We start from the raw sequence: 14,011 nt of genomic DNA on the forward strand, positions 1-14,011 counted from the left end.
CTGCTCCCTCATAATCAAATTGTACAATCCTTGAAAGACATGCACTTTGCTGCCAAGTAACCAACCTTCCAGAGCCTTAGTAGCACAATCTACAAAGTCTACCCAGTCTTGATTCTGTGCCTTTTGGGGTATCCCCGAACTTTAGCCTGTATTGCTCAGTGGTTAGGCCAAACCCAACAATCAAGGCATTTTTCAGACTATTGTAATCATCTGCCTCCTCCTCTCTAACAGTGAGGAGCTTATCTTTACCTTTGTCTGCAAAGGAGAGCCCTATGATTGCTGCCCACTGCTCCTGGGGGACCCTTTGTACTTTACAGGCCTTTTCCAGTGCAGTTATCCATTTGTGGATGTCATCCCCACTCTGGTAGGAAGGGACAATCTTATTCAGGTTTCTATGGTCATGAGACCTCTCCCTATCTCTAGGGATGTTGCTGTAACCATGGGACACTAGTACCAACTTGTTTCTAGCTCTGTAGAGCTCTAGGGACTTCTTATCAAGGGCTACCTGCTTTCTTCTGATTTCAAGCTAAACTTCCTCATACTTGAGCAGTCTCTCCCTCCTCTCCTGAGAGGTTTCCCTCCTATGAGAAGAGATAGAGGTCCCTACAGATGAGTTAGAATGGTTAGACTTCACTGAGGGAGATCTTGACCTTCTAGGACCACCACCAACTCTCCCATTGTGGTTAAGGGTGGGCGTCAAATTCGGTTCCGCTTGCGGAATTTTCGATATTTTGACATTTTAGCGTTACGCGGAGTGCGCGAAAATGGCCAAATTTCCGCTATTTGCTGCATTGCGAATATTTTTTTTCATGTTCGCGCTTTGAAAATGCGTTCTCGTGCGCGCGATCGCCTTACTGGGATCCCTGCGTTTGCCGACGAGTTTTCCAATCCGTTCTCGTGCTCCACGAGATGTTGATAGCTGGTCGTGCTATACCGTGAGAGTTCACGATCGCAATCACGTCATTCGCCTCGCCATCAGACACCGTGAGAGTCTGAGATCGCAAACACGTCATTTTCAACCGCGAGAGAGAGCGTGAGGTCGCAAACACGTCAATCTCCACCACGACAGAAAGCATGGGATTGCAAACACGTCATTTTGGACACGCCATCGACATCCGGCGGAAGTGTGGTGAAGCTCGTGATCGCGAACACGCCAAATTTTCAATTTAGAAAAGAATATGAAGTCTAGCTGCATAAAACTTTCTGTAAATAATGATTTGGATGAAAAAAACTCCTCAGATTGACATTTGGCTGTCCTTTTTTGTGCAAGGAGTCCTTTTTAAAAAAAAAACTTTTGGGGGGGAGAGGGAGGAAGTGCCACGGAGTCTCCATCTTCCTGTTCCTGTCCAGCAGGCTCCTCCCAGTGCTTTGTCCATCTCCTGTTCATTCTGCCTTTGGATTTGAGCTGGAAAGATCACTCTTTGTGTCTGCTGCATCATTATCATTGGATTTAAGGACTTTTGAATTTGATATTTTACAAGTAAGTTGGTGTTGTGTCTGTTTGATTGGGGGCATTGCAGTTGCTGCAACTACAATTTTGGTACTTATCATTCTTTTTTTTTTTAAATTGTTGGGGGTAGCCAGTAGGCCCAGAGCTAGTCATGGATGGGTGCATGATTAAACAACTGTTCCTTTGGTGTGTGTTGAATGTTTTTCAAACATCATTTAGGGCATGGATGGCATTGGATTGAGTTGGAAAATGTGTTTTTTGGGGGGTATTTCTGTTTTTGAGTGTGTGTTAAAGAAATGCCTTTGTTGTGTGTGCCTGGTGTGTTGGTGTGCACCCTGCAGACATTGTTTTGCCCTGAGGATTTTCGTGTTTGCATTTTATTGCATTAAAAAGGCAAGGCAGTGTGGTTTAGCATGCATCTTTTGCTTGGCTTCTTTTATAGGCCTTTTGTCAGTTCACTGTTTCCCAGGCTTGTTGCTTGTGATTTGTGAGTGTCCATGTGGCTGGTGGCCTTTTCTGGTGGGAGTTATTAGTGTGCTGCTTTTGCCATATTTAGGCCTGCATGGTATTCCTTTGTGGCCTAGGCTTCTTGTTCTGGGCCTGGCCATGAGGCTGGCGGCCATTTTGAAGGCAGGCAGTGTGTTTTTTGCAACAGGCCTGCATTGTCTGTCTTCTGTTTCTTGTAGTTGGGGGGGCCTGGCCATGTGGCTGGTGGCCATTTTGAAGCCTAGGCCTGCAAGCTTGTGTGGCCTTGTCTGCCCACGGCCCTTCTTTCATCCAGTAGGCTCAGAGCAGGTAGCCACAGGTGCATTCAACAAGTGTTTTTGTGTTCTGTTGAATTTAAACATCATTTAGGGCATGGGTGGCATTGGATTGAGTTGGAAAATGTGTTTTCTGGGGGGTATTTCTGTTTTTGGGTGTGTGTTAAAGAAATACCTTTGTTGTGTGTGCCTGGTGTGTTGATGTGCACCCTGCCGACCTTGTTTTGCCCTGTGGATTTTTGGTTTTGCATTTTATTGCATTAAAAAGGCACAGCAGTGTAGTTTAGCATACATCTTTTGCCTGGCTTCTTTTATAGGCCTTTTGTCAGTTCATTGTTTCCCAGGCCTCCTGCTTGTTGCTTGTGATTTGTGAGTGTCCATGTGGCTGGTGGCCTTTTCTGGTGGGAGTTATTAATGTGCTGCTTTTGCCATATATAGGTCTGCATGGTATTCCTAGGCTTCTTGTTGTGGGCCTGACTATCAATCAATCAATCAATCACGGCATTTGTAAAGCGCGCTACTCACCCGGAAGGGTCTCAAGGCGCTGGGGGGGGAGGGGTCCGTTACTGCTCGAACAGCCAGGTCTTGGGCTGCTTCCTGAAGGAGAGGTGGTCTTGGGTTAGCCGCAGGTGGATGGGGAGGGAGTTCCAAGTCTTGGCTGCTAGGTAGGAGAAGGCTCTTCCTCCGGCGGTGACTCTGCGGATGTGTGAGACGGTGGCGAGGGCGTGGCTGGTTGATCGTAGCTGGCGGGTGGGCATTTAGAAGGTCATTCGGTCGTTGAGGTACTTGGGGCCCAGGTCGCGGAGAGCCTTGTGTGCGTGGGTAAGGAGTCTGAACGTGATTCTCTTGCTGACGGGGAGCCAGTGCAGGTCTTTTAGGTGTCCGGTGATGTGGCTGTGACGGGGGATGTCCAGGATGAGTCGTGCAGAGGCGTTCTGGATGCGTTGGAGTCTTTTTTGTAGTTTGGCTGTGGTTCCGGCGTAGAGGGTGTTCCCGTAATCTAGTCGGCTGGTGACGAGTGCTTGGGTAACAGTCTTCCTGGTTCCTGTGGGGATCCATCTGAAGATCTTGCGGAGCATACGCAGGGTGTTGAAGCATGATGTGGAGACGGCGTTGACTTGTCTGGTCATCGAGAGGGAGGAGTCCAGGATGAAGCCCAGCTTGCGTGCGTGGTCTGTAGGTTTGGGAGTGGTGCCCAGGGCAGGGGGCCACCAGGAATCGTCCCAGGCGGAGGGGGATGATCCCAGGATGAGGACTTCCGTCTTGTCTGAATTCAGTTTCAGGCGGCTGTTCTACATCCATTCGGCGACGTCTTTCATTCCTTCGTGTAGGTTGGCTCAGGCGGTGGCGGGGTCGTTGGTGAGGGAGAGGATCAGTTGGGTGTCGTCGGCGTAGGAAATGATGTTCAGGTTGTGTTGGCGTGCGATGGCTGCGAGGGGGGTCATGTAGACGTTGAAGAGGGTTGGGCTGAGTGATGATCCTTGAGGTACGCCGCAGATGACTTCGGTGGCCTCGGAGCAGAACGGGGGAGGTGGACTCTCTGGGTTCTTCCGGCGAGGAATGAGATGATCCACTCCAGTGCCTTCTCTTGGATTCCGACGTTGCTGAGGCGCTGTACTAGGGTGTGGTGGCAGACCGTGTTGAACGCAGCAGAGAGGTCTAGGAGGATGAGGGCCGCTGTTTCCCCGTTGTCGATCAGGGATCTGATGTCATCGGTGGCTGCGATCAGGGCGGTCTCGGTGCTGTGGTTGGCCCGAAACCCAGACTGCGAGGGGTCGAGGGAGCCATTCGTCTCGAGGAAGGCGGCGAGCTGTCTGTTGACGGTCTTCTCGATGACTTTGGCAGGAAAAGGAAGGAGCGAGATGGGACGGTAGTTCTTGAGGTCGGTGGGGTCCGCCGTTGGTGTGCTTCCAGCTCTCTGGGAAGGTGGCGGTGTGGAAGGAGGTGTTGATGATGTCCCGGAGATGGGGTGCATTGATGGCGTCGGCCTTGTTGAAGACGTGGTGGGGGCAGGGGTCGGTAGGGGATCCGGAGTGGATGGTGTTCATAGTGCGGGTGGTGTCTTCGGTGCTGATCGGGGTCCAGTTGCAGACGGTGTTGGTGGCGGGCGTTGGTTCGGTGGTAGGGTGCGTGGTCTGTGCATTGAAGCTGTTGTGTATGTCAGCGATCTTGTGGTGGAAGAACGAGGCGAGTGAGTTGCAGAGGTTTTGCGAGGGAGTGATGTCGTTGTTTCCGGCGCTGGGGTTGGAGAACTCTTTGACGATGCTGAAGAGTTCCTTGCTGTCGTGGGCATTGTTGTCCAGTCGCTCTTTGAGTGCTGTCTTCTTGGTGGTGCGGATCAGCTGATGGTGTTTGCGGGTGGCGTGCTTGAGGGCGGTCCTGTTGTCTGTAGTTTGGTCGAGTCGCCAGGCTTTCTCGAGGGTGCGGCAGTTCTTCTTGGAGCCCTTGAGTTCGTCGGTGAACCAGGGGGTTTTCTTGCTGCCGGGTCTGCTGGGAGGGTTCTTTAGTGGTGCGAGGTCATCGGCGCATGAGGTCATCCATTTGGTGAGGTTGCTGGCTGCTTCGTTGGGGTCCGTTGTGCTGGTGGGATGGTTCTGGCTGAGGGAGGTTGTGAGCTGCTCGCCGGTGATCTTGCTCCAGCTCCTGCGAGGGACCTGTTGCGGGTGGTGGTGGGTCGTGGTTCTTCTGAAGCTGAAGTGGACGCAGCTGTGGTCAGTCCAGTGGAGTTCGGTGGAGTGGCTGAAGGAGATGTGCTTGCTGGATGAGATGACTGGGTCAAGCGTGTGGCCGGCGTGGTGGGCGGGGGTGTTCACCAGTTGTTTGAGTCCGAGGTTGGCGACGTTGTCCAGCAGGGTGATGGTGTTTCTGTCATTGTTGTCCTCCAGGTGGAAGTTGAGGTGCCCTAGGAGGATGTAGTCAACGGAGGGAAGGGCGTGCGGGCTGATGAAGTCTGCGATGGCGTCGCTGAATTGTGTGCGGAGTCCTGGGGGTCTGTTGATGAGGGTGCCTCTGAGGGTGGTCTTGGGGTTGGTGTGTATCTGGAAGTGGAGGTGTTCGGCGGCGGTGAAGGTTTCGTCGGAGTTGGTCGAGATGTGGATGGTGTTCTTGTGTACGATGGCGATGCCTCCTCCCGTCTGGTTGACGCGGTCCCTCCGGGTGAACTTGTATCCGTTCGGGATGGCTATGGCGATGTCGGGCGCTGAGGAGGCGTTCATCCAGGTGTCTGTGAGGAAGGCGACATCTAGCGATGTTGTGTCGAGAAGGTTCCAGAGTTCGATGGCGTGACGGTGGACAGAGCGGGTGTTGAGCAGGATGCATTTGAGGTGGTTGTTGCTGGTGTCTGGCTTGGCGGGAGCGGTGCAGGTCCGGAGACAGGTGAATATGCAGTCTTGGCAGGTGAAAGGTCCGAGGGTGCGTCTCGGGGTGGCTCGGTAGCAGGTGGGGTTCCGGCCGGGGTTGAGTGCGTTGAGGGTGGTGGGGTCGTACATCCGTCATGTTGGCTGGTGTTCTCGGGGACCAGGGGTACTGGCGCTGGGCGCGGTCCAGGCGCGGACGGGCGCAGACGGGCTTGCCATTGGCGCGCCTCAGGCGCGCCAGCAGCGCGGCCGCGCAGCGGTTGCCATAAGAGGGAGGGAGGGGAGGAGGGGTCAGCTGGGGGGCAGGAGGGAATAACCAATCGGGGCAGGGGGGCGGGGCCACACGGGAAGCAGCGGCGGGAAAACGGGGCGAAGGCAGCGAGCGCTGGCCGGGGCAGTCCACTAGGCGTACGGGGCACAGCAGGGGAAGCAAGGGGGCGAGCTGGCACACGGGGTAAAAAAGAGAGGAGGAGATACAGGCACACGGGTACAGTGGAAATGAACCAATGGGGCGAACCTGGCACACGGGGTACAAAAGAGAGAGGGAGATACAGGCACACGGGGTACAGTGGAAATTAACCAATGGGGCGAACCTGGCACACGGGGTACAAAAGAGAGAGGGAGATACAGGCACACGGGGTATAGTGGAAATGAGACAATGGGGCGACCTGGCACACGGGGTACAGAAGAGAGAAGGGGTCTCAAGGCAGGTGGCGAGTGGTCGGAGCGCTAACCTGGAAGCAGAGCAGGCAGGAAGGCGGGCAGACAGGCGGAGCTGTAGCGGTGGGGAAGTGACCTACCATGAGGCTGGCGGCCATTTTGAAGGCAGGCAGTGTTTTTTTGCAACAGGCCTGCATTGTCTGTCTTTTGTTTCTTGTAGTTGGGTGGGCCTGGCCATGTGGCTGGTGGCAATTTTGAAGCCAAGGCCTACAAGTTTCTGTGGCCTTGTCTGCCCACGGGCCTGCTTGCATCCAGTAGGCTCAGAGTAGATAGCCACAGGTGCATTAAACAAGTTTTTCTGTGTGTTCTATTGAACGTTTTTCAAACATCATTTAGGGCATGGATGGCATTGGATTGAGTTGTAAAATGTGTTTTTTGGGGGGTATTTCTGTTTTTGGGTGTGTGTTAAAGAAATTCCTTTGTTGTGTGTGCCTGGTGTGTTGGTGTGCACCCTGCAGAAATTTTTCGCCCTGTGGATTTTCGTTTTTGCATTTTATTGCATTAAAAAGGCAAAGCAGTGTGGTTTAGCATGCATCTTTTGCCTGGCTTCTTTTGTAGGCCTTTTGTCAGTTCATTGTTTCCCAGGCTTCAAGCTTGTTGCTTGTGATTTGTGAGTGTCCATGTGGCTGGTGGCCTTTTCTGGTGGGAGTTATTATTAGTGTGCTGCTTTTGCCATATGGGCCTGCGTGGTTTTCCTAATGGCTTACTGCTTCCATCCATCCCCTTTGCCAGCAGCAGCTCCCTTCCATTACATTTGTATTTTGGTTGTTGTTCTTATTCTTTCCTATCCTTCCTGAGAGTATAGTGTGTACACTGTACACAGTAAGTAGTATACCATAGCCCTTGTTGCCAAAGTCTCACAAATGGCTACACTATGGGCCATATGTAGGTAGCTAAATACCAGTCGGTAACGGCCGAAATTCGGTAAATATCCTGTTACCGACCGGTATTTAGTCAATTGAGATGGTGGAGGCCAAAAAGAGGGTTTCGGTAAATAAGAATCGGTAAACACCGATTCATATTTACCGAATTCTAAAATACCGATTCATATTTACCGAATACATATTTTCCGAATCGGTAAATATGAAGTGGTAAATATGAAGTGGTAAAACGAGAAAAGAGATGTAGGTAAATTCGGTATTTAAGAAATCCATGAAATTCGGTATTTAAGAGTCGGTAATTAACACAGATTGAAAGCAGGTGGTAATCAGCAACAGTGCATATCAGCAATCCCAAAATGCAACAGCGTGGACTCCATGGCCGCTCTGTATGTGATTGCAAGGCGCCTACATCTACAGGCAGCAGGTCTGAGGATTTGGAGACGGGAGGAACGCATTTACAGACAGCGCATCACACTCTTTCAACAGACTCAGGCTGAGATACATGAAAGGTACAGGCTACACCCACAAACCATCATGGACCTGATAAGGGACCTGCACCCACTCCTGGACCAGCCAACAAGAAGGGCACATGCCATACCACCACATGTGCAGGTTCTCTGTAGCCTACATCTACTTGCATCTGGCAGTTACCAGGGGGTGATAGCTGCGGTGGGTGGTGTATCCCAGAGTTGCCTGTCCCGTTTCTCCAGGAAGTTCCTGGATGCCATGATGCAGAGAATGCAACACTACATCAGCTTCCCAAACACACAGGCTGAACTGCAGAAAACCAAGACAAACTTTTACCAGATGGCACAGTTCCCGCATGTCATAGGCTGTATTGATGGCACACACATTCCAATCTGCCCACCAGCAGCCACTGAGCACATCTACAGGAACAGAAAGTCCACCCACTCCATAAATGTGCAGGTAATCTGCGATGCAGGGAACATTATCACTGATATCGTAGCAAAGTATCCTGGGAGCACCCACGACTCCTTCATCTTCCAGAACAGTGGGATCTACACACGACTGCTTGCCGGAGAATTTGGAGAAGGATACCTGCTAGGTAAATCACTGTGACGCTCCCTAATACTTAGTGCAAATTATTGTGTATTGAGGCATGTGACTGATGGTTCTCTCTTACTCACCTAGGCGACAGTGCATATGCCGTGCGGTCATTCATCCTCACTCCCTACATACACCCATCAACCCTGAGTGAGAGACGATATAATGTGGCACACAAATCAACACGCAACGTTGTGGAGCGCACGTTTGGACTATTGAAAAGCAGGTTCCGCTGCCTCCACAAAAGCGGAGGCGCGCGCCAGTACTCACCCATCATCTGCTGCAAAATCATTGCCACTTGTGCAATGCTGCACAACCTTGCCACGAAGAGAGGTACAGAGGTGGAGCTAACTGATTATGAGGACAATGATGATGAGTCTGCACAGCCAGAGGCCAACGCAGCAGGAGTGGCAACAGCAACAGATGGGAGAGAGAGACGGGCAGAGATCACATGCAACTATTTCTGATTTCTGGGTGGTGGCCTTTTCTGGTGGGAGTTAATATGGGCCTGCATGGTTTTCCTAATGGCTTACTGCTTCCATCCATCCCCTTTGCCAGCAGCAGCTCCCTTCCATCACATTTGTATTTTTGTGGTTGTTCTTATTCTTTCCTATCCTTCCTGAGAGTGTAGTGTGTGTAGACTGTACACAGTAAGTAGTATACCATAGCTCTTGTTGCCAAAGTCTCACAAATGGCTACACTATATCTTCTATTTATTTGTTTGTACTAGTAGTAATTGAACCACAACAACAAATGCAACATTTCACTGATGTTCTTCTCCTGGCTTTTTTGCTTTTAGCTGCACAAAAAGACAGAGGAGAAGGTAACTATCAACATCATCCGTTGTACTGCCAGACAGAAGTCCTGCTGCGCACCACATCAAGTCCACGTGTGACCACAGAGTGACATCTCTGCAACTTGTGCACCTGCGTCCTGTCTGACATCTGAAGAAGGCCCCAAAGAAAGGTACCAGGTCCTCCAGTTCCAAGAAAGTAGCCGGTGAGAAGAAGAAGGAACAGAAAAAGCAAGAGGCACTAACCACGGCTGGTGTGCAGGCAAATGTGTTTTTTGGGACCAAAAAACATACGCCTGCAGCAGCGTTGTCCGGCGGGAACCAAGCTGGGAGCAGCACCTCCGCACCAGCGGGCCAACCCCACCAACCTAGGCCCAAGCCCATGAGTGTCGCAGAGATAGCCAGTCTACTAACGAGCAGCGATGTTGAAATGTCATTATCGCAAAGTAGTACACAATCAACGCAGGCGGAAACTCAGCAGATAAGTCTGCAGCAGCAGGCGCAACCGCAAGAACAGCAGCAGCCGCAAGAACAGCAGCAGCCGCAAGAATAGCCGCATCTGCAAGAACAGCCGCAGTCCCAAGAACGGTACAAAAGGGGGTGGTGATGGACGGAGCATCAGAACCAATCAAACACTCACACCCAGTCAACAAATCTGGGTTTGATCCATCACCATTCTTTAGCCCACTCTGCCACCCCAGTTCAGACATGGCCATATGCAAATCAGTCCGGCCCTGTGCCTCATGGGAACAGTCCAGCCCGAACTGCCAAGCCATGACTTCCCTGGACAGGAAACAAGCTTCCTGGGACCGGTTTCTGGCATTTCAGCCGTCTTCAGCCAGGCTTGCTTGAATCCAGTGGCAAAGTGAGCAAGGGACTCACGTCTGAGGATACCCTGCCAACTTATGGCAAACAAAGTGGTACAAAAGGGGGTGGTGATGGACAGAACATCAGAACCAATCAAACACTCACACCTAGTAAAGAGATCTGGGTTTGATCTATCACCGTTCTTTAGCCCACTCTGCCACCCCAGTTCAGACATGGCCATATGCAAATCAGTCTGACCCTGTGCCTCAAGGGAACAGTCCAGCCCGAACTGCCAAGCCATGCCTTCCCTGGACCGGAAACAAGCTTCCTGGGATTGGTTTCTGGCATTTCAGCCATCTTCAGCCAGGCTTGCTTGAATCCAGAGGCAAAGTGAGCAAGGGACTCACGTCTGAGCATACCCTGCCAACTTATGGCGAACAAAGCGGTACAAAAGGGGGTGGTGATGGACAGAGCATCAGAACCAATCAAACACTCACACCCAGTGAACAGATCTGGGTTTGATCCATCACCCTTCTTTAGCCCACTCTGCCACCCCAGTTCAGACATGGCCATATGCAAATCAGTCTGACCCTGTGCCACATGGGAACAGTCTAGCCCGAACTGCCAAGCCATGCCTTCCCTGGAGCGGAAACAAGCTTCCTGGGACCGGTTTCTGGCATTTCAGCCGTCTTCAGCCAGGCTTGCTTGAATACAGTGGAAAAGTGAGCAAGGGACTCATGTCTGAGCATACCCTGCCAACTTATGGCGAACAAAGTGGTACAAAAGGGAGTGGTAATGGACGGAGCATCAAAACCAATCAAACACTCACACCCAGTCAACAGATCTGGGTTTGATCCATCACCATTCTGTAGCACACTCTGCCACCCCAGTTCAGACATGGCCATATGCAAATCAGTCTGACCCTGTGCCTCATGGGAACAGTCCAGCCCGAACTGCCAAGCCATGCCTTCCCTGGACCGGAAACAAGCTTCCTGGGACCGGTTTGTACCGCAGCCGCAAGAACAGCAGCAGCCGCAAGAACAGCAGCCGCCACAACAACAGCAGCAGCCACAACAACAGCCCACAATAGTAGTTGTTCCTCCTGAAGTAGGGGCATTTCAGGAAATCGAGCTTCCTGCAGACAAAGTGGAGCAAACCACTGTTTCAGAAGATCCATTGTCTTCCAGACCCCCAGCAAGAAAAAGGAGGGTTAGTCCATCATCTTCTTCTTCAAGCCCTGCTTCTGATGATCTTGATGCCACTTGGAAGCCACCAGATCAATCTGAGAGTGATGCACGCCACAAGACAAGGCTAGTGAAAAGGAAGGTTCCAGAAAGCCTTAGAGTTATGGAGGTAGATGTACAAGAGGAGGATGATGATGATGACGAGCCAGTCAGCACGGACATCACTCCCGGCCCAAAGGATATGGAGACCAACATTATTACCCTATCTAAAATGGCTGCAAGGGATGTAGCACGGATTCCACCAACACAGGTAACACCACCACGACCTCCTGTTTCCATATTTTCATTTGCAAAGGAAAGGCAGGGACCTACATTAGGGGTGGGCGGAATTTGCGGAATTGCGTTACGCAAATCTCCGCGAAACGGTAAAAAATCTCCGCGAACACGCAGAAATTCCGCGAACACGCGGAATTGCTTGTTTGCGATGCTTTTTTCCTGTTTGCAATTGCTGTTTGCGTGCTCGAGGAGAAATATCTTGCGAACATGCATTTTGAGAACGCGAACAAGCAAAAATGTCGCGAAATCGCGGAAAGCAGACTTTTGAGCAATTTCGCGTTCTCCGCGGAACGCGAAATTACGCAAATTACGCAAATTACGCAAATTCCGCAAATTCCGCGAGCGGAACGGAATTTGCCGCCCAGGCCTAACCTACATCCAGCTTAACCACCACATCAGTAGTTAGTGGTAGAAGTCACAGTGTAGCTGCACAGAGTCACATTCCAAGCACACCCTCCACTTCATCTGGTATTGAAAGTGGCACATCCAGAAGCACCAGAAAGTTTTCCTCCCCAGTTTGGGAATTCTTTTCCGTTAGCAGTAAGGAGGAGAACATTGCTATATGCTCAATTTGTCGACATGCTAGTAGGCGGGGTAAGCTTGGTACCAACTATGGTACCGGAGGCCAAACAAATCATCTCAAAATATGCCACACTATCGTATGGGAAGCTCACCTACTTCGCTTAGAACAAAATAAAACTCAACTCATTGTTGTTGGGAATGATGAATCAGGGGACGATAATATTGCGGTGGAAGGTGAACAAGAGGGAGACATTTTTAGCCCTGTCCCCAGTAGTATAGTGGTACCGCCCACATCCTCCTCAGCTGCATCTCAGTGGCACCGCAGTGACAGTCAGAGTCAGGCAGAGACACCAAGGTGACCGAGTAGTACTGCAATGAAACAAAGTGCGTTGTTGAGCCTAACTGGGTTAAAGAAAACAACTGCACCACAAAGGAAAATAATCCAGCCTACCATTGACAGCATGTTTAGGTTGGAGGGGCAGTACCAACGCAACCACCCAACGGCACGGTTCTACAATGCGAAGCTGGCTAAAATGTTAGCGCTGGACCTTCTCCCTTTTTCATTTGTGGAAGGGGTGGGTTTCCTTGAATTTGTGTCAACCATCTGCCCTAAATGGAAGGTTCCCAGCCGGTCCTATTTCGCAAGAGTTGCTGTTCCAGTACTACATCATGATGTGCTGGAATTGGTTGGACAAGCTTTGCAGCAGAGTGCTGTTCACAATATCCACCTAACAACAGACATGTGGACCAGTTGCCAAGCCACTGATTACATGTGCATCACTGCACACTGGGTCTCATTTGTGGGGGTTAGAGATAAGCTATATGAAGTAGGTGCTGTTGACACAGCTGAAATTTTTAAAGTTACTCGGAAACATGCAACTGTATCCACGTTCGCCATGGAGAAATCTCATACTGCTGTAAACATATTGGAAGAGTTTCACAGCAAGGTTTTTGAATGGCTGCACTCAAGAGGGCTTAAGATTGGTTTTGTTTCCACAGATAATGGCAGTAATGTACTTAAGGCCATGGAGCTTGGTTCCTATTTCAAGGTTCCGTGTTTGGCGCACTGCATTAACATTATTGTTCAAGACTTTCTGAAAAAAGAAGCCATAGTCAGCAACTTACTGACCACCTGCTGAAGAATATGGATTATTTCAGCCATTCTTTTAAAGCTCGGAAGCAGCTGAGGATCATTCAACGTGACTATAGAATGCCAGTCAAAGCCCTCATCCAGGAGGTGGCAACACGTTGGAACTCAACGTATTACATGCTTGACCATCTGTTTGAGCAGTACAGGCCAATCAATAAATATGTCAAGCGAAGAGGGGATGCTACTGTGAAAGGCATGACCCTTCATATGGACCAATGGTGCCTAGTTAAATGCCTGACTGAGATGCTTCTTCCTTTCGAGGTCTTCACACGTGAAGTCAGCAAGGAGGACTGTACAATGGGCCAAGCTATCCCATTATTACAAATGCTAGAGCATCTGCTGAAAGAGGTGTCTGAAGCATACAAAGATTTAGAGGGAAAAAAAGAAGCCTATGAGTTGGTGGAGAGCTGAGCCCGTCGCTTAGCTAACAATACAAGGGTGCAAAATAAGACTATGTCACAAAAACATTACATTTATGCCACAATTCTGGATCCACGGACAACATGGGCACTGAAGACATTAATTCCTTTTTCAGAAATGGATGTTGCCCGGTACAAAACTTGGATAGCTGAGTCAGCAAGTAAGTTGGAAAATGAACGGCTGCTAATTAAAAGCCTGCTAGATAAACCCGCAACAAGTCCTGCAGCAGGGCATCCGGTGTCAAGTTCATCTTCGGAGCCTGAGGCCAGTGGGTTTGGCTCAGAACACTCACCAACACTATTGACAACAGCAAGAACTTGATCATTAGGCCCGGTAAAATCGTTACAGGATTGGTAATTACAGCAAGGCATTGGTAAGTCCAGTGCTGACGCAACTAGAAAAGAGCCCGAAAAAAGTATAGCACCCATGAACATTGAGCAGATGGTCCAGGCCTATCTGGATGACCCAACAGAGGTGTACATTGATCAAAACCCATTGCGGTATTGGTATGGGAAAAAGGGCCAATGGCCACTGCTCAGCAGGCTGGCGAAAAAACTATCTGGCTT

This window comes from Triturus cristatus, chromosome 10 (genome assembly GCF_964204655.1).
Source record: "Triturus cristatus chromosome 10, aTriCri1.1, whole genome shotgun sequence".
Lineage (NCBI taxonomy): Eukaryota > Metazoa > Chordata > Amphibia > Caudata > Salamandridae > Triturus > Triturus cristatus.